This window comes from Theropithecus gelada, chromosome 15 (genome assembly GCF_003255815.1).
Source record: "Theropithecus gelada isolate Dixy chromosome 15, Tgel_1.0, whole genome shotgun sequence".
Classification (NCBI taxonomy): Eukaryota; Metazoa; Chordata; class Mammalia; order Primates; family Cercopithecidae; genus Theropithecus; species Theropithecus gelada.
The window spans coordinates 6,060,185-6,081,681 of NC_037683.1; positions in this window are offsets into that span (position 1 = coordinate 6,060,185).

Consider the following 21,497-nt stretch of genomic DNA (forward strand, 5'->3'; position numbering starts at 1 on the left):
AAAAAAAAAAAAAAAAAAAAAAAAAAAAAAAAAAAGACTCAGCTGGCTGCGGTGGCTCACGCCTGTAATCCCAGCACTTTGGGAGGCTGAGGCAGGTGGATCACCTGAGGTCAGGAGTTCGAGACCAGCCTGGCCAACGTGGTGAAACTCCATCTCTACAAAAATACAAAAAAAATTAGCCAGGCATGATGGCTGGTGCCTGTAATCCTAGCTACTCAGAAGGCTGAGACAGGAGAATCACTTAATCCTGGGATGTGGAGGTTGCAGTGAGCCGAGATCACACCACTGCACTCCAGCCTGGGCAACTCCATCTCAAAATAAATAAATTAATTCATTAAAATAAATTAAACAAAAAATAAGACTCCTGGGCTCTATCCCCACAGATTCTGATTTAACAACTTCAGGGCAGGGCCTGGAAATCTGTTTTTGTAGCAAACGTCCCACCGTTGATCAAGTGTCTGTGGACCTGAACTTTGAGAATCATTGCCTTTTGTGGAGGATGCTTATAGTGAGAACATGAAAATTCAAACATGGCTGGGCACAGTGGCTCACACCTGTAATTCCAGCACTTTGGGAGGCTGAGGCAGATGGATCACTTGAGGCCAGGAGTTCGAGATCAGCCTGGCCAACATAGCAAAACCCTGTTTCTACAAAAAATACAAAAATCATCCAAATGTTGTGGCATGTGCCTATAGTTCCAGCTACTCAGGAGGCTGAGGCAGAGAATTGCTTGAACCTGGGAGGTGGAGGTTGCAGTGAGCCAAGATTGCACCACTGCACTCCAGCCTGGCCAAGAGAGCGAGACTGTCAGAAAGAAAGAAGAGAAGAGAAGAAAAGAAAAGGAAAAGAAAGAAGGAAGGAAGGAAGGAGAGAGAAAGAAAGAAAAGAAAGAAAGAGAGAGAGAGAGAGGAAGGAAGGAAAGGAAGGAAGGAAGGAAGGAAGGAAGGAAGGAAGGAAGGAAGGAAGGGGGGGAGGGAAGGGAAGGGAAGGGGGAAAGAAAAAAGAAAAGAAAAGAAAAGAAAACATTCAAAAGTAACTGGAGACTTCCAGTTCTGACAACCTGCAGATTAGAGATCCTGATTATGCCTCTTAAAACAAATCCCAAAAAATTCTGAATGAAATATGGTGACAGGGCCGGGGACTGGTAACTATAACTGAGCTAGCAGGAAATATACTTGGCCGAAAAGGATATGAAACTAGGAATCCAGACAGACGGCTAAAGCCACAGCTGCCGTGGAAGTGTGTGTTGAGCCCGGTGGCCCAGATCTTCAGTTAAAATGGTGCACACATGGGACACTGGAGGCGAAGTGCAGAGTCTCCCGTCTCCGCCCCAGGGAAGAAAGAGAGACTGGGAGGAAAGATTTGCAATGCATTTACCCAAACAGTATTAGTGCCCAGAATATGTGCACAATTCCTAAATATTACCAAGTCACAAGCATTCAGATAAACAAATGGAAACATACATGAACAGGTATTTAACAGAGGAAAACGTGAATGGTCGATTAACTACACGAAAAATGCTTAACCTCATTGGTGATCCAAGTTTTGCAAATTAAAAGTCACAATGAGATGTGCCTGCACACCCACCACCGGAATTTAAAAGGATTGGCAATTCCAAGCGCTGGGGGGAACGTAGGGCAGCAGGAACTCTCGTACGGTGCTGGTGGGAGTGGAAATTGGCTTAACCACTTTGGAAAACTGTTAAGAAATTATCTGGCAAGACTGAGCATGCCTGACCTGTGGCCCAGCAATTCATCTCCTAGTATGTACAAAACGAGTGCGTAAGCCTAGAAAGGGACGTGAATAAGAATGTTAATAGCAGTTTAATTCATGTTAGCCCCAAACTGGAAATGGCACAAGTGTTTATCAATCATGGTTTATTCATGCTATAAAATATTACATGACAATAAAAAACTCCTGATAAATGCCTCAATAGGGGTGAATCTCACAGCCAGACACAAAAGAGCACACACTTTATGATTTGATTTACATGAAGTTCAAAAACAGATAAAACTAAGCACTGTTAATAGCAATCATCTCTAAGAGAGACATGCCTGAGAAGGGGCACAAGGACTCTGGGGTGATGTAAAGGTTCTGTATCAATCCGGGTAGCGGTTATGCTCAAATTCTAGGCTGTGCACTGAAGTCTGTGGCCTTTATTGTACATGGTATATGTTAATGAAACCGCTGAATACATTTGAGACGGGCTTAAGTAGCAATACGCACGCGCGCGCACACACACACACACACACACACACACACAACTGAAGCGAATTCTTTTTTTTTTTTTAAGACGGAGTCTCGCTCTGTCGCCCAGGCTGGAGTGCAGTGGTGTGATCTCTGCTCACTGCAAGCTCCACCTCCCAGGTTCACGCCATTCTCCTGCCTCAGCCAAGGAGTAGCTGGGACTACAGGCACCCGCCACCACGCCCAGCTAATATATATATATATATATTTTTTTTTTTTTTGGTATTTTAAGTAGAGACAGGGTTTCACCATGTTAGCCAGGATGGTCTTGATCTCCTGACCTCGTGATCTGCCTGCCTCAGCCTCCCAAAGTGCTGGGATTACAATCATGAGCCACCGCGCCCAGCCTGAAGAGAAAAATATTAAAAAGACATGAATGGGGCCGGGCGCGGTGGCTCAAGCCTGTAATCCCAGCACTTTGGGAGGCCGAGGCGAGTGGATCACGAGGTCAGGAGATCGAGACTATCCTGGCTAACATGGTGAAACCCCGTCTCTACTAAAAATACAAAAAACTAGCCAGGCGTGGTGGCGGGCGCCTGTAGTCTCAGCTACTTGGGAGGCTGAGGTGGGAGAATGGCGTGAACCCGGGAGGCGGAGCTTGCAGTGAGCCGAGATCACGCCACTGCACTCCAGCCTGGGAGCACAGCGAGACTCCGTCTCAAAAAAAAAAAAAAAAAAAAAAAAAAAAAAAAAAAAAAAAAGACATGAATGGGCTTTTTTGGTGTGTTTTAGAGGTGGTTTTGCTCTGTCATCCAGGCTGGAGTGCAGTGGTGTGACCATAGCTCACTGCAGCCTCCAACTCCTGGGCTCAAGTGCATCTCCTGCCTTAGCCTCCCAAGCAGCTGGGAATACAGGTATGCACCACTGCACCCAACTAATTTTTTTTTAAGAGATAGGATCTTAAACACTTGGGATCAAGTGGTCCTCCCACCTTAGCCTCCCAAAGGGGCTGGGATTACAGGCGTGAGCCACTGCCCCTGGCCCATGAATGAGCATTTTACAGAAGAAAACATGATTAGGCGATTAAATACATGACAAAAGCTCCACCTGATTAATAATCAGGGAAATGCAGGTTCTAATGGGATACTGTTACTGCCCCGAGACTGTCAACAATTTGACAAACCTGGCCGCTTCTAATATTGAGAGAATGGGGAGCAACGGGAACTCATAAAGACTGTGGTGGGGTGGACCAGGCACCACCACTTTAAGAAACAATCGGCGTCATCTGGTGAAGTGCAGCTGCGTGCCTGGTGAACGAGCCAGCCACGAGACGCCGCAGGTGCGCTGCGGTATGCGTCAGCGCACCAGAGGAGCTCCTTAAGCCTGCAGATTTTGAGGCCCCAGATTCTTGCCTTCCACCTGCAGACAGGCCGAGGCACCACTTTGAGAAACAGTTCCCAAGGGTGAAGCTGCAAGCAAGGGCAGGAGGGCATGTAGCTGAGGGACTCGCCGGGGGTCCCAGCTGGAGTCCCTGGATTGAGTCGCCCCTACCTCTTGTGCTTCCCTGGGGTGTTCCAGGGGCTCTTGGAGCGTCGCATTGAAATCGATGTCCTCGGTGAGTATCCTAAGCAGGGGACCCAGGGTGGTAGATGTTAGGGCTTCTCGAGAAAGAACGCCAGGGATGTTCCTCATATTGTCAAAAGCCTCCCTCTCCTCCCCAACTTCCTTCGCACGTTTTAGGAGAAAAGAGGGAAGGGAGGAAAAGGGAACAAAACCTGAAAACGGACGCACAGCCATCTCTGTCGTTAGCTGTGGAGGGCTGGGCTGTGGTCCTGGCGGGAACATGGCCCTTCAGCACCTGGGGAGATGAGCGCGGAGTTCTGGGCTTTCCTCTACCTTTAAAAGCTGTGTTGGAGGAGTCTGGGCTGTGGGGAAACTAAGCATCCCGGTTTGCCTGGGACTGAGGGAGTTCCCAGACATGGCATTCCACTTTGCAAAGCGGGCCAGTCCTGGGAGAGCCTGGATGAGTTGGTCACCCCGCCAGTCTGAGTGGATCCTGGAACCACAGGCCAGCTGCTTTCAGGGTGGAGACATTCAGCCAAGCCTGGGGCAGGGCACCATCGTGGTCCTCTATGTACATGGATGCTAGAGGAAGAAGAAGGGAGGAAGGAAGGAAAAGGCACCAGATCCACAAGCCCCTGCCTTCTGCAGGCTCCCTCCAGCACCTGCAATTTTTTTTTTTTTTTTTTTGAGTCTGAGTCTTGCTCTGTCACCAGGCAGGAGTGCAGTGGCCCGATCTCAGCTCACTGCAACCTCTGCCTCCCAGGTTCAAGAAATTCTCCTGCCTCAGCCTCCCGGGTAGCTGAGATTACAGGCACCCACCACCACGCCCAAGCAATTTGTGTATTTTTAGTAGAGACGGGGTTTCACCATATTGCCCAGGCTGGTCTTGAACTCCTGACCTCGTGATTCACCTGCATCGGCCTCCCAAAGTGCCGGGATTACAGGCGTGAACCACCGTACCCGGCCTGAGCACCCTCTTTTGACAAAGCTTAACATCATGCCCACAGCCAAGGAGAAGGATGGAGTCCAGCCAATGACAGCAGGTGTGGACTGAAGGGTGAATCTGGAGCTAAGTTAATCAATCAGTAAGTGGCTCCATATGTATTACTGATTTGTTCCTTTTTGTAGCTGAGCAATACACCGTTGTATAGCTATTCTACATTTTATTTATATAGTCACCTATTGATGGATACCTGAGTTGTTTTTAGATTTTGAGTATTGTGACTAAAACTGCTATGAATATTTGCAAAATTTATTTTTGACTATTCATTTTGGACCCAGAAACCTTGCTAATGTCATTTAATTCTAATAACTTATCAGTTGATTCTTTTATACTTTTTTCATACCCAATCATATTTTTTGTTTGTTTGTGACAGGGTCTTGCTCTGTTACCCAGGCTAGGGTACCGTGGTGCCACTGTAGCTCACTGCAGCCTGAACTCCTGGACTCAAGTGATCCTCCGCCTCAGCCTCTCAGTAGCTGGGACTACAGGTATGGACCATTATGCCTGGCTAATTGTTTTTATTTTTTGTGGAGATAGGATCTCCCTATGTTGCCCAGGCTACATACCCAATCCTATTGATTGAGAATATGATATCTTTTTTCCAATCTTTTTTTTTCCCCCTTTTTCCTAAGAGACAGGATCTCGTTCAGTCACCCAGGCTGGAGTGAGGTAGCGTGATCATGATTCACTGCAGCCTCAAACTCCTGGTCTCAAGTGATCCTCCTGCCTCAATCTCCCAAAGTACTGGGATTACAGGTGTGGCCCCTTTTCCCCAATCATTGTACCTTTCTCTTTCTTGCCTTATTGGAATGACCAGGACTGATAGTGCAATGTTGTAGAATAGATGTGTCTAGCTCCACTGGGTCTTCTGGGTAACATGGCTCAAGTGACAGGCCAGCTTGCATCCCAGCCTGAACCTGGAGTCCTCTCTTGCTATGGACCTCACTCAAAGCTACCAGCCTTTTCAGTTATTCAGGAAGTGAGCCAGAGCTAGGTCCCTGGGAGAGGCTGCCAGAAGCTCTTTGCCTCTTTCTCAGTGGTAGGAAGTAAAAGGTGCAAGAACTTGGTTTTTGCCTTAAAGGCAATGCCATGGCATGCCTTGGACCATTGGATCCATAAAAGCTTCATTGTGATTACAGGACCCAGAATCACTGTAGTATTTTTCATCGACTTTCTGGCACACAGATGCCCCACATTCAAGCAGTTGCCACTTTCCTGTTTCCCAAGTCCAGTTAGGATGCTGCCGTCAACATAACAGAGCAGCGTGATGGTTTGTGGAGCAGGAAGACAAATGTCTGGATTATATTGTAATGAAGAGCAGATGAGCTCGGGTGGGGAAGAAATCGAGATCCAAAGGAACATACCCATTTATAAATATGTAATCAATGAATGTCATACTGATCAACAAAAAAACACTCTGAATGTATGTAGGTAGGTAGCCAGCAAGTGGCTAGTGAGTTGTAGTGGATTTTTAGCTCTATTTAATTGCAATTAGAGCTACAGTTGTTATACATCCTAGTTTCAGTAGCAGACATTGAATTTGTGTTGCTGGTTATGTTGAGCTCGCTCTGACATCCTGCATTTCATGATTATTTTATTATTTATTTATGAGACAGAGTCTCACTCCATCACCCGAGCTGGAGTGCAGTGGCACGATCTCAGCTCATGGTAACCTCCACTTCCTGGGTTCAAGCAATTCTCCTGCATCAGTTGCCTGAGTATCTGGGATTACAGGCGTGTATCACCACCACACCTGGCTGACTTTTGTATTTTTAGTAGAGACGAGGTTTCACCATGTTGGCCAAGCTGGTCTCGAACTCCCGACCTCAAGTGATCTGCCCACCTTGGCCTCCCAAAGTGCTGGGATTACAGGCGTGAGCCACTGCGCCTAGCCTGCCTGTCATAATTCTTCATCACACTAGCTCTGACATTTTAGGCTTCATGCTGCATTACCAGTGCCTCTTACAGTCGCTCCTGCAGTGTGTCTGGTACATCCTATAACATCCCCCAGCAGGGTCAGATTAGCCTCAGTTTCTTCATACAAGTTAACAGAACCCTGGGGCAAGACAGCAAATGTGAATTTCAGTCTTTCCTAGGAGATTGCAAACTGTTTCTGATCCTCTTCTCTGATAGGGATTGAAAATAATGCCTTTGCCTCATCAATGCACCACACATCAGTTTCCAGGGCTTTTGGTATACTCTGGTGAAGACCTTATGTCTGCCACAGCAGCTGCAGGTGGGGTGCTGGCTTGATTACATTTATGGTAACCCCCTCTCCTCTGTCAGATCCATCAGGTTGGGCAGGGACCAGCCTGGCACATTAAACAGGGATGTGACGGAGGCCACCACCACCTTGATCTTTAAATCTTTGCAGGTGACATTGATCTTTAGGATTCCACCTGAGTTACAGCATTGCTCTTTTTTATTTATTCATTTTATTTTTTGAGAACAGAGTTTTACTCTCATCACCCAGGCTGGAGTGCACTGGCACAATCTCCGCTCACTGCAACTTCCGCCTCCCAGGTTCAAGCGATTCTCCTGCCTCAGCCTCCCAAGTAGCTGGGACTACAGGCGTGCACCACCACACCTGGCTAATTTTCATATTTTTAGTAGAGATGGAGTTTCGCCATGTTGGCCAGGCTGGTCTCAAACTCCTGATCTCAGGTGATCTGCCCACTCAGCCTCCCAAAGTGCTGAGATGACAGGCATGAGCCACCCCACCCGGCCTGCTCTGTTTTACTATCTTGGCTGTGGCAGAAGTTTTAGGAGCTTTCACTTGGCCGTTTCTCCACAGGTGAGAGAACCAATGCCATGTACATGCATCCCAAATAGGAACTCAGGGATTAGAGAGATGATCATCGAATGGGCTTTCAAGCCCCTGGTCCCTCGCTTTCAGTTAAAATCAAGTAACACCCTCATTCTCTACCTATCTAACTCACCCTAAGAACACCATGGTCTATTAGCCATTGCCACAGAGCACTGCAGGACAAGACTTCCTGATCACCACTCCAGCCTGACTGCCTATGGTGGTCATTATCTTTGCTTTTCTTTTTCTTTCCTTTTTTCCTTTTTTTTTTTTTTTTTTTTTTTTTGAAACAGGGTCTGACTTGCCCAGGCTGGAGTGTAGTGGCATGATCTAGGCTCACTGCAACCTCTGCCTCCTAGGTTCAAGAGATCCTCCCACATCAGCCTTGTGAGTAGCTGGGACTACAGGTGCATGCCACCATGCCCGGCTAATTTTTGCATTTTTTGTCAAGACAGTGTTTCACCGTGTTGCCCAGGCTGGTCTCAAACTCCTGAGCTCAAGTGATCTACCTGCCTCAGCCCCCCAAAGTGCTGGAATTACAGGTGTGAGCCACCATGCCCAGCCATATTTTCTTTTCTTTACCAGTTGAGTGCCGTGACTTAGTCTCTGCTATTCCAGAATCCTATCATCATGGACACTAGGAAGTCCAATTCTTTATCAGCAAGTCCTACTGTCAATCCTGGCCTCCAGGACAGCCACCACAGAGCCTCTCAGTGACTCCAGTGCCCCCTCCCCAACTTTAGCCAAAAGTGCATCCTCTCATTGGCCACTCTCATGTGCCTACTTCTTTCGTTCTAAGGAGCCTACAGATATCTCTCTCGCAGATGCTCCAGGCTGAGACAGTTAATGGTATTTACATATGTGAGGCCCACCTTAGTGTCCATCTTCAATGAGCCATCATCCATCATTATACAGAACAATCTCTAGGTGTCCTTGCCACGTTAGACCCTGAGTCACAGAGAGTGCGTCCATATCAATGAGCAGTTCCTTTACCCAGCCTCATGTTCTCAATCTCTCTTGCCTCAAGCTCCCTCACTTCTGACATGTGCAGGTACTGCAACTCTCACAGTTCTTTAGAGAGTAGACAATGCCCTCCCATAGCCATGACTGTGATTCCCCATGTGGACCAGTTGGAAACTTAACCCGAGTGATTGACATAGAGGAAGTGATGGGAAGTGAGGGTGAACTTGGAAGAGGGAAAATATCATCTTGTGAGGCTTTAGGCGAGGTCTTTGCCTGATCTCCAAGCAATGGGAGGGGCTCTCCTTCCTAGAGGGGCAGGGAACAAAATCTGCAGCTGATGGGATTCAAAGGAATGGAGGATTTGGTGTTTTCAAGTGCATCCGCCCAAATGTCTCCACCCCACATCTCGTATCAAGGATCTTACCATATCAAGGATACTTGATAAGGTATCCTTATCAAGAGCCTACCTTGAATATAGGAAGTGATATGGTTTGACTATGTCCCCACCCAAATCTCACCTTGAATTGCATTGTAATAATCCCCATGTGTCAAGGGTGGGGCCAGGTGGAGATAATTGAATCACAGGGGTGATTTCCCCCGTGCTGTTCTCGTGATAGTGAATAAGTCTCATGAGATCTGATGGCTTTATAAAGGGGAGTCCCCCTGCACAAGCTCTCTTGCCTGCCAGCATGTAAGATGTGACTTTGCTCTTCATTCACCTTCCGCCATGATTGTGAGGCCTCCTCAGCCATATGGAACTATGAGTCAATGAAACCTCTTTCCTTTATAAGTTATCCAGTTTCGGGTATGTCTTTATTAGCAGCATGAGAACAGACTAATACAGGAGGCCTTGTTGGCTGTGCATTCAGACTCCTCTGTAGTTGCCAGGACTGTGGGACCTACCGCCGACTGGCAAGGGAACCAATTCCAAAATCTCATCCTGAGGAACTACATGCTAGGGCTACTTATGGTGTCAATTGTCTTTGTTTTCTTTCTGTGAAATAGGGAATTTGGTGTGGGGAGTTTCTTCGGGAAGTGATGGTAAGAAGCAGTGAGGAAAGTGAGAACAGAGAAGGGAAAGACCTTTCAATGGTGGGTCAGTAGTGGATTACCGGTAGGAGAAACTGCAGCTCTGTCGCACAAGGGAGGCTCTGAGAAACCGCGCAGAGCCCTGATCAGACCGAGACATTTATCCCCCCCAGTCCACATTGTGCATTGGTCGAGGGTTCCCTCTTGACCCTCACACTTCTGGGATGGGGCTGAGCGAGCCACCACAGTGCTGGAGAAGCCCCTCAGGCAGATAAAATACAGATCTCAAGGGAGGAAGGCAAACTGTTAGCCCTTAGTATTCTGGAAAATGTCTACCGTAGCTGCTGGTAAACTCAGGAGGGCAAAGAGGATATGGGATCAATAAAAATCTTAAAAATGCCCAGAGATAAAAAACACATTACATGTGGCCGGGCGCGGTGGCTCAAGCCTGTAATCCCAGCACTTTGGGAGGCCGAGACGGGCGGATCACGAGGTCAGGAGATCGAGACCATGCTGGCTAACACGGTGAAACCCCGTCTCTACTAAAAAATACAAAAAATTAGCCGGGCGAGGTGGCGGGCGCCTGTGGTCCCAGCTACTCGGGAGGCTGAGGCGGGAGAATGGCGTGAACCCAGGAGGTGGGGCTTGCAGTGAGCTGAGATCCGGCCACTGCACTCCAGCCTGGGCGACAGAGCGAGACTCCGTCTCAAAAAAAAAAAAAAAAAAAAAAAAAAAAACACATTACATGTAGGAAAAAGTAATTTAAAACAATGGATGCCAGAAAGCAATATCACTAGGTATTTTTAAGGATCTGGGGGAAACATGTATATATGTACACACACATATATATGTACATATATTTATAATCTCCACTATACCCTATGAAAGCATTCTTTAAAAAGATTAAATGAATAAATGCATATAAGCCAGCCTTATAAAAAAATGATATATATGTATCTATCTATCTATCTATATATTGGATAAACAAATGCTGAGCAAATTTGTCCGCAGCAGAGCTGCACGATGATAAACCTGAAAAGAACTGTATGGTGTAGGGAAATAACAGTATCTAATGAAATAAATTCATTAGAACTTGGATCCACAGTTCTAATGAAGAACACCCATGTTAAGAAATGTTCTAGTAATTCCTTTTTTTTTTTTTTTTTTTTTTTTGAGATGGAGTCTCGCTCTGTCTCCCAGGCTGGAGTGCAGTGGCGCAATCTCAGCTCACTGCAACCTCTGCCTCCTGGGTCCAAGCAATTCTCCCTCAGCTTCCCAAGTAGCTGGGATTATAGGACCCCCACCGCACCCAGCTAATTTTTGTATTTTAAGTAGAGACAGTTTCACCATGTTGGCCAGGCTGATCTCGAACTTCTGACCTCAGGCAATCTGCCCACCTCGGCCTCCCAAAGTGCTGGGTTTACAGGTGGGATTACAGGATTACCACACCTGGCCTCTAGAGTTCTATTTTTGAAGTGTTCTAGTTTTAAATCCCCTATTAGCTTAATTATAATCTACTTTCAGTACTCTTTAAATGGTTGCTCTAAAGAAAACTTTACTTATCAAAGTACGATATGGATTAGTAGGTTTTATCTATTCCTAGATGATGCAAGGATTTAAAGAATCTACCATCTCCTGACTTACTTGTTTTTGTCATGTGTTTTAGTTCAAAATCCCTCAGACCATTGTCAACCCAATAAATAACACAGAGAGGCGCTCTCTAAAAGAAAAAGATCTTTCTTTAAGAATAGAGCATTGCGATGGGAATATGCATGTCCTGATAAGCTATGTGCATATTCAGGGAGGTAAAGACAGACAAAGGTTTCTAAAGGGAAAAATGAATATTATGTAACTGGTCTTGAAATTAGCCTTGGCAACACCAGTCTAAGGCTGGACAGGCAGTTGCTGGGTAGATGTCCTTGCAGAAGTACTCTTTGCGTAAGGTCATGGTGGCCTTTGTGCAAGGTTGTGGTTTTTGCCGTCTTTCGTGAGTGTTTTTGTTATCAGGTATATAAGCATGAGAACTCTCTCTTAATGCCCTTCCCCAGCTCTACTTGTCAGGTGGTTGTGTTATTTTTATTTTTATTTTTTTAAACACTAGTGGCTTCATTTTGATTCTGAAAACATTTACATTTTCCTCTTTCAATCAAGATCTTTCTCTGAAAGCATCACTGGTCAGTCATCCTGTAGTTAGGTTTTGATGTCTCTTGGTGCTGGAATAGACTATCACAATCGCTGGTCTTGTCTCACACTGGGGGGAATGATTGATGACTAGGAGTCAGCATCAAAAATATTTTAGCCACATTTGAGCAACAAGGGAGGTTTGAAGAGAGTAGCTCTCAGGCTAAGTGTACTTGGAGTCCGTTATTAAGTTCAATTTTGTCTGTGTCATAGTCTTTTTGTTTGTTTGTTTGAGACAGGGTCTCCCTTTGTCACCCAGGCTGGAGTGCAGTGGCACGACCATGGGTCACTGCAGCCTTGACCCCCCAGGCTCAAGCGCTCCTCCTGTCTTTCGCCCCCCAACTAGCTGGAAATACAGGTGTGTGCCACCACGCCTGACTAATTTTTGTTTGTTTGCATTTTTTGTAAGAGACAGGGTTTCACTATGTTGCCCAGGTTGGTCTTGAACTCCTGAGCTCAAGCAATCTGCCCACCTCAGCCTTCCAAAGTGCTAGGATTACAGGTGTGAGCCAGCATGCCTGGACTGTTCCACAGTCTTTTGTTATAGTCTCAAAGTACTGGACCCGCATTATTTTGTTAGGAGTTGTACTTCTGTAAAAAATGTAACAAGTAACAGACACAAAGTTTAAAAAACACCTTTGGGAGGCCAAGGCGGGTGGATCACAAGGTCAGGAGATCGAGGCCCCTGGCTTACATGGTGAAACTCCATCTCTACTAAAAATACAAAAAAATTAGCGGGGCGTGGTGGCAGGTGCCTGTAGTCCCAGCTACTCGAGAGTCTGAGGCAGGAGAATGGCGTGAACCCAGGAGAAGGAGCTTGCAGTGAGCCGAGATTGCGCCACTGCACTCCAGCCTGGGTGACAGGGTAAGACTCCGTCCCCGCCGAAGAAAAGAAAAAAAAGGGAAAACACAAAGTAAAATTAACCGTAATAGAACAAATTCCGTTTGCATCATGATTTTGTGCCATGAACCTAGGCTTGAAGACAATAATTGAATAAATCAAATAACTGTAGGGAATTAGGTGTGACCTGTTGTAACTATGTGGCCTGTTTTTAAATTTTGTGTATGTGGGTCTCATATTTTCCAGATGAATTTATCCAAGTATAGCAAGTAGTATTGGAAATAGCACAGACATTTTCTTACTAAACAAAGGATACAAAAGAATGTTTAGGTTAGTTTTTGTTAAGTTACCAGATAGTGATATTTCGATTATACCACTATCCTGCCCAGTGAAAAAGGTAGCATTAAAGGGGGAAGTCTTTTTATGACATGGAGTCTTGTTCTGATGTCCTGGCAAAAGCTGTCTACAGTGTAAAAACTTCAGCTTCTCCTCCTGGTTTGTAGTTTGAACCTCTCTGGTCATGATATTGGGTGGTTTGGTGAACTTTTGGTACAGTCCATACATCAAGCACAAGACTTGTTCCTTAACATTTTTCTAGTTTTAACTAATAGTGAAGAGTTGCAGCTAAATATTGGAGAAAATTAGGAGAATCAGGATCTAGCCCAGTTTCCAGGCAACAGGAACTTAAAAACAATATGCAGGGCTACAGTTGAATGACAGGTGTATTATAATTATTCTTCAGAAACTTAACTGTTTCTCTTAACGTTGACCTCGTAAGAATCACATATTTTAACTTCTTAAGGCTAGGGAGCCAAACGGAAGAAGACTTCGTTATTTTTTATTTTATTTTTATTTTGAAACAGAGTCTCACTCCATTGCCCAGGCTGGAGTGCAGTGGCTTGATCTTGGCTCACTGCAACCTCCACTTCCTGGGTTCAAGTGATTCTCCGGCCTCAGCCACCCAAGTAGCTGGGATTGCAGGGGAGCATCACAATGCCCGGCGCGTATATATATATATATATATATACACACACACACACACACACACACTCTCACTCTATATACACACACACACTATATATACACACACTATATATATATAAATACTATAAGTAAAATACTATATAGTATTTTATAGTATTTTACATATAGTATTTTTAGTAGAGATGGGGTTTCGCCATGTTGGCCAGGCTGGTCTTGAACTCCTGACCTCAAGTGATCCACCCACCTCAGCCTCCCAGTGCTCGGATTACAGGCATGAGCCACCACGCCCAGCCCCAAGGCAGACTTTAGATTTTACTTACAGTCTTAAGGTTGTTCTTGGGCTTATGAGGAAGCGACAATTACTTAATAATATAAACACTTTAATAAACTCTTAAAGTCAGGCTTTTTATGCACATTTTAAAATATGACATTTTAGTCAAAGCCTGGTGGTATAACCAATGTTTCCCATTGTATCCTGCTTATAAAGAGAGATCAGAATTTTACTGAACTTATGTAAACAATCATATTGTCATAAAAAAAGGATACTCATAACTGGTTTCTGACTTTTTGAGGAATCAAGTAGGGAGAAAAGGTAAATGCTTCCATCTTCATTCACAAAAATATACTTTACCAAATTGTTGTAAACTATAGATAGCTTATGGAAGAAAATGTGGCTGGGTGTGGTGGCTCATGCCTGTAATCAATCCCAGCATTTTGGGAGGTTGAGGCAAGAAGATCACTTGAGCCCAGGAGTTTGAGACCAGCCTGGGCAATAGAGTGAGACCTCATCTCTAAAAAAAAAAGTTTTTAAATTAGCCGAGCATGGCACCATGCACCTGCAGGCCCAGTTACTTGGGAGGCTGAGGTAGGAGGATGGCTTGAGCCCAGGAGGTTGAGGCCATGGTGAGCTGAGATCATACCACTGCACTCCAGGCTGGGTGACAGAGAGACCCCTGTCTCAAAAAAAGAAAATAAAATACCCTTACCTCTGGAAAACAAAACATTTATGTAAAGAACCAACCATGTTTTAAATAAAAGTCATAAAATGTTATCTTTATGAGTTATTTAATTTCATGTAATTAATTTTTCATTGTGCTTGATCTTGAATAGCAGTTTTATGAACCCACCAGTTTATTAGAGTTCTATAAATTTTCATTCAGCCCATTAATCTTAAATTATCAAAAATCTGTGTTTGGGAGCACTTGTTAGAGTCTTTTCCATGAAAAGCAATTTTGGACTTTTAACTGATTGCACATGTTTTTAGAGAAGAATTCAAGACAATAACTGGCTGAAAATCTGATGAAAGTTCCCAATTGACAAAGAAACTTAGTTATTTTTACCATGTGTAGCATTTGTCTTTTTATCAAGACAGAGTTTCACTCTTGTTGCCCAGGCTAGACTGCAATGGCGCAATCTTGGCTCCTGGGTTCAAGCAATTCTCTGCCTCCCGGGTTCAAGCTGTTCTCCTACCTCAGCCTCCCAAGTAACTGGGATTACAGGCATGCACCACCACACCAGGCTAATTTTATATTTGTAGTAGAGATGGGGTTTCTCCATGTTGATCAGGCTGGTCTTGAACTCCTGTCCTCATGATCCACCTGCCTCAGCCTCCCACAGTTCTGGGATTACAGGTGTGAGCCACCGCACCTGGCCTACATGTAGCATTTTAAGATAATAACCAGAATCCTGACTATGATAGCATCACATCAGAACCATCAGACTTTGGCCGGGCGCAGTGGCTCAAGCCTGTAATCCCAGCACTTTGGGAGGCCGAGACGGGCGGATCACGAGGTCGGGAGATCGAGACCATTCTGGCTAACACGGTAAAACTCTGTCTCTACTAAAAATACAAAAAAAATTAGCCGGGCGTGGTGGCGGCGCCTGTAGTCCCAGCTACTCGGGAGGCTGAGGCAGGAGAATGGCGTAAACCCGGGAGGCGGAGCTTGCAGTGAGCCGAGATCGCGCCACTGCACTCTAGCCTGGGCGACAGAGCGAGACTCCGCCTCAAAAAAAAAAAAAAAAAGAACCATCAGACTTCTTTAAATTTCATGCAGTCTTTAGAATACTCCCATTAATAACACATCCTTACAAGCCTCACTTTAGAAAAAAATTAATGTAACCAAAATTATGACTGATAAAATCAGATTTTGTGATTTTATATAATTTTTGGAACATTTACATCAATAATATACCCATAAATGTAACTGAAAGATCTAGTATCACTATCATTTGACATACAACTTACCACATCAGCTTAATCATTTAGTATCTCTACAAGATAAGAGATACATCCTGGCCAGGTGCAGTGACTTACGCCTGTAATCCCAAAATTTGGGGAGGCCAAGGTGGGCAGATCACGAGGTCAGGAGATCGAGACCATCCTGGCTAACATGGTGAAACCCCGTCTCTACTAAAAATACAAAAAAAAAAAAAGAGGGCCGGGCATGGTGTTTCAAGCCTGTAATCCCAGCACTTTGGGAGGCCGAGACGGGCGGATCACGAGATCAGGAGATCAGGAGATCGAGACCATCCTGGCTAACACGATGAAACCCCATCTCTACTAAAAAATACAAAAAACTAGCCGAGTGAGGTGGCGGGCGCCTGTAGTCCCAGCTACTCAGGAGGCTGAGGCAGGAGAATGGCGTAAATCCGGGAGGTGGAGCTTGCAGTGAGCCGAGATCCGGCCACTGCACTCCAGCCTGGGTGACAGTGAGACTCCATCTCAAAAAAAAAAAATTTACTAAAGCCATGTGAACTAAAAGTATTTGGGTAAATTACTATTTTATATTAGCATTCATTTATCTAAATAGAATTCCTGGGCCGGGTGCGGTGGCTCAAGCCTGTAATCCCAGCACTTTGGGAGGCCGAGACGGGCGGATCACGAGTTCAGGAGATCGAGACCATCCTGGCTAACACAGTGAAACCCCGTCTCTACTAAAAAATACAAAAAAACTAGCCGGGCGAGGTGGCGGGCGCCTGTAGTCCCAGCTACTCAGGAGGCTGAGGCAGGAGAATGGCGTAAATCCGGGAGGTGGAGCTTGCAGTGAGCCGAGATCCGGCCACTGCACTCCAGCCTGGGCGACAGAGGGAGACTCCACCTCAAAAACAAAACAAAACAAAACAAAAAACAAAACAAAAAACCACAAATAAATAGAATTCCTTAAGGGATTTCTGGTTGACTATACTAGATTTTTATATGTAGACACAACATAAAATGTAATACATGCACATGTATGTAAACACACCTAAACACATACACATCATGTACACATACACAATAATCTTAGGGCTTTCATTTTAGAATTTTAGTCATGAGCTAGAAATACAAATTTATTCCTTTATAAAAGACAGATCTACATCATATTTCTGACAAAACTGGGATCTGTTCACATGGCTCAACTTTACTTTTCCCAATAGATAATCTAATAAAAGCTGTGGACCAAAATTTGAGGTAAAGCAGTTTTCACAGCAGTTTGATTTTTTGAAAACCTCTTTCACCTTCCTTACCCCATATTTCAGTTTCAAATGAGGTTAGGGATACATTTTCAACATTTACATTTTAGCTAGGACTGATCGAATTGAATAAGGAAAACATCTTCAAGTAGCCTTGAACTAGTAACAAATCTATCTTTCTTTGGCCAGTCTGGTTTGCTTTATTCGTAAATACAGATGGGGAAGAATTTTAGCAGTTTTCCCCCACCCCACAGCTTTTTCTTTTTGGCTTCAGCATGGCAGAAAAAGCAAAATTTTTATGTTGGACAGAGATACTGCATATAATTGCTCAGAGCTCAAGATTTTGACTCGTTTGACCCAGGAGCCTAACTTTTATAAACATTTATCTAGTTCTTTTTATTTTTAGATTATTAATTTTTCAATTAAGTGTTCCATCACTGCACATAATTGCTAGTCAGTCAAATCTAAATGTGTATTTCTAAAAGGTGTCTAGGTTACAATTTGTACACCAGTCCAAATTACTGGTGTAATTTGTAAAGCCATTCATTTAAAAGCCCTTTAAGACTACTACTTCCAGCTGGGCACGGTGGCTCACACCTGTAATCCCAGCACTTTGAGAGGCCGAGGAGGGCGGATTACCTGAGGTCAGGAGTTCAAAACCAGCCTGGCCAACATGGTGAGTCCCCATCTCTACTAAAAATACAAAAAATTAACTGGATGTGGTAGCGGGCGCCTGTAATCCCAGCTACTTGGGAGGCTGAGGCAGGAGAATCACTTGAACCCGGGAGGCGGAGGTTGCAATGAGCCAAAATTGCGCCATTAAACTCTAGCCTGGGCAACAAAAGCGAAGCTCCATCTCAGGAAAAAAAAAAAAAAAAAAAAGACCACTGCTTCCTTTTTATTTTAAAACAATCTTGGTTGGAATGCCATAAACAATGAGTTTTATCTCAATACCAGTAGCACAGTCAGCAGATTCAACAGAGGCAGGATAAAAGAGAATTTAGAAGACTCTACATGTTACCTCTATAGTTTCAGGTTTTTTGAATCTTGACCATTTGAGCTCTGAATTTTCCTTGATATAATTTTGCCTGTCAGTTTAAACATGTGCACAAGAATGGGCCATAATATGTAGCTGGCTGGAGTCCCAGAAAACCTGGCATGTCTTAATGTTTGAGAATGCCATTCTACTTCTTATCAATCTCTCAAGAGCAAAGAAAATCCTATAAATTCTGTCAGGAAATGTCAAGTGTTTACACCAGTGTTTTAGGTGGTGGTGACTTCCCTAGTGGTTGTTTTTGTTTGTTTGTTTGTTTTGATGGAGTCTTGCTCTGTTGCTAGGCTAGAGTGCAGTGCGCGATCTTGGCTCACTGCAACCTTGACCTCCCAGGTTCAAGCGATTCTCCTGCCTCAGCCTCCTGAGTAACTGGGACTACAGGTGCGCACCACCATGCCCAGCTAGTTTTTATATTTTTAGTAGAGACGGGGTTTTACCATGTTGGCCAGGATGGTCTCAATCTCTTGACCTCATGATCTGCATGCCTCCACCTCCCAAAGTGCTGGGATTACAGGCGTGAGCCGCCACAGCCAGCCTTCCCTAGTGGTTTTTAATTAGCTATCCCATACCTACCATTTAGAAATTTATTTTGGCTCTCAGAAGATTTTCAGAAACGAGGGAAAAGGGTTAAACCAAATCAAAAGAGACCAAGACAAGAGTGTTCACAAAAATTTTAACCCAGGCATTAGGATCAAACAAAACATTAAAATAGGCACACAGACCACACTAAAAATATATTCACCAGAAAAGACATACCTCACAGACAGAATGTAAATTCTGCAGAATATAGAGTTGGGTACCCAAAGCTCAGTGTTCAGAGAGACACTTGTCTTTATACCAAAAAGGGCTTGCCAGAAGACAAAAGGTCTTTTATCATCTAAGGAGGGGATGTATGGTCCTTTATTAAGGTGACCTTATCTAAACAAGATCCAAAATCATATTTTAAAAGCCTCTGCCAAAAAGTGGGAGGCTCAGCCTGAGAAAGGACTCACCAGGGCAGAAAAGGTGAGCTGCAGAAGCAGAGAGTACAGAAGGCTCACATGAGTACTGCACACTGGTTCCAGTAATCACTGATCTGATAGTGATCTTTTTTTTGGGTCTCACTTCTGACACCACATATGTCAGCATAAATAAGACATAGGCTTTCTGAAAGAAAAATATTTGGGAATAGAGCATTGCAATGGGGATACATGTACCATAGTAAACTGTGTGTGTTTTCAGGGAGGTAAAGGAAGACAAAGATTTTTAAGAAAAAAATGAGGATTACATAATTGTTTTGAAAGAAGTATCCTTGGCTACAAAGGTCAATAATAAGTGTGATGCAAGTCTGAGGTTGGACAGGCAGTTGCTGGGCAGATATCTTTGAATAAGTGTTTTTTTGTTTTGTTTTGTTTTGTTTTGTATAATGTTGCAATGGAGTTCGTGCAAGGTTGTGGTTTCTGCAGAGTATTTTGATAGTTTTTGTTATCAGGCATACAAGAATGAGAATCCTGTCTTTATGACCCTTCCCTGGCTCTATTTGTCAGGGTACTGTTGGGTTTTTTGTAAATTTAATATTAGTGAACCCGTTTTGATTCTAACAACTTTTACAACATCCTATTTGCTTTATATTGTCATCATTTTTGCCCATCTATTTTCCGTTTTTCAGGCTCTTATTTGCTGCTTCTCTGGATTTTGTTTTATCTAGTAATACCCTTTAGAATTCCTTTTAACGATGGCTTGTTTGTAATCAATTATTTTTCATTTTTGTGTTAAAATGTCTTCCCTTTCATTATGACAGGGTATTTTTGCTGAGTTCAGAATTCTAGGTTGGTATTTTCTTTCAGCATGTTGAAGACACCTTTCCATTGTCTTCTCACATTCATGATTTCCACTGAGAAGTAAGCTGTCATATCTTACTGACGCTCCTTTTAAGGTGACTTGTCTTTTGTCCTTGGTTCCTTACTTAAAGCTTTTCTTGTTTTTGATTTTTAGCAGTTTTACTATGATAGATTAGATATGCTTTTCATTTTCTTTGTCCTGTTTGGTGTTTATAGGGCTTCATGATTTTTTTAGTTATGTTTTGGAAAATTCCAAGTCATTATTTCTTCAAATATGTCTTTTGTCCCATTTTCTCCTTCCCTTCTGGGATTCTTATTACATTTATTTTGCTTATATCCTCCCATCATATCTCTAATGCTTTTTCCTGCATTTGGGGATTTTGTTTTTCTGTCCCTACATCATTCTGGATATTTTCTTCTTGCTTTTTCTGTAAAAGCCCAGATAGTGAATATTGTAGGCTTTGTGGGCCATGTGTGGCCTGTGTTGCTGCTTCTTTTGTAGCCTTGCACAAATGTAAACAATTCTCAAACTTATCTTTTATTTTTCTGAGAATAGTAAACATGATTAAAGTTTATAACAACAACATAATTTGGATAACCTGTCTATTTTTCTCTGTTTTAAGAAAAACATGTTGTCTTATAGTCTTGTGTGCCTCGTTATTACTGTTTGGGGCTGGCTATTATTGATTGAATGCCAAACATTGTGATTTGAGGCCTAGGGATAGCCTCTTCCTTCAGAAGAAGACAATGAGCAGTTCTGACCAACCTAGATCACTTTAACCCAACTTCAAGTATTGAAATGATGTGAAGCTGGGCTTCAGTTTCTGTGGAAACCAGTCTGTTTGCAGTTCACCTTTTCTCGTAAGGTGTGCTCTTTTGGATTCCCAATCCTAAAAGTGGAGGTTTATTAGCAGGATACCCGCTTTCTTGGTGGACAATGCTGTCCGATTTCTGTTATTGTTGTGCAACAATGTAAAAATCTCTGCTAATCTTTTTAGTCTCTCATCTCTTTCTTCTGGAACTGGCAGACTTATCTAAGAGAATAAACCTACCTTAGATGCTGGGTTTGCCTCTCTGAGACTCCTCCTTCTCCCAGATATTCGCCTTGTAATTCCTGCCTGGTTCAGTCTCCAACACTTTCATATGTGTATTTAAACATTTTTGTCTAGCTTTTCTGATTGTTCTCAGCAGGAATATGTGTCTAAATTGTAAATTTATCACTGCTGAAATCCCTGCAATCAGTATTTCATTTAAATTATCTCAAAATAGGAGTAGCACAAATACTCTGGCCTTTTTTGAAGTTTCTTATTCAATGAACTTCAAGTGATGGGCTGAATTAAGCTCAAATACACCAATGGATGGGAGGACTAGCTTCATTTCATCTGAAAGAGTTTTAGAGGAGGAGTGAAATTAGCCAGACTTCTGAGAGAAAGGATTCACTACAGTGGTCTACTACATATGTCCTCCTTAGGAAAGGCTAACATTCAAAATCTTGTCTTAATAAAGTTAAAAGTAACTGGTGTAGTGATGTTGAGAATCTCAGGTAAGACTGACAATTTGTACAAACCCATAATCCATGTGAACTGTTGGTGGGCACCACAGAAGCAAGGTAG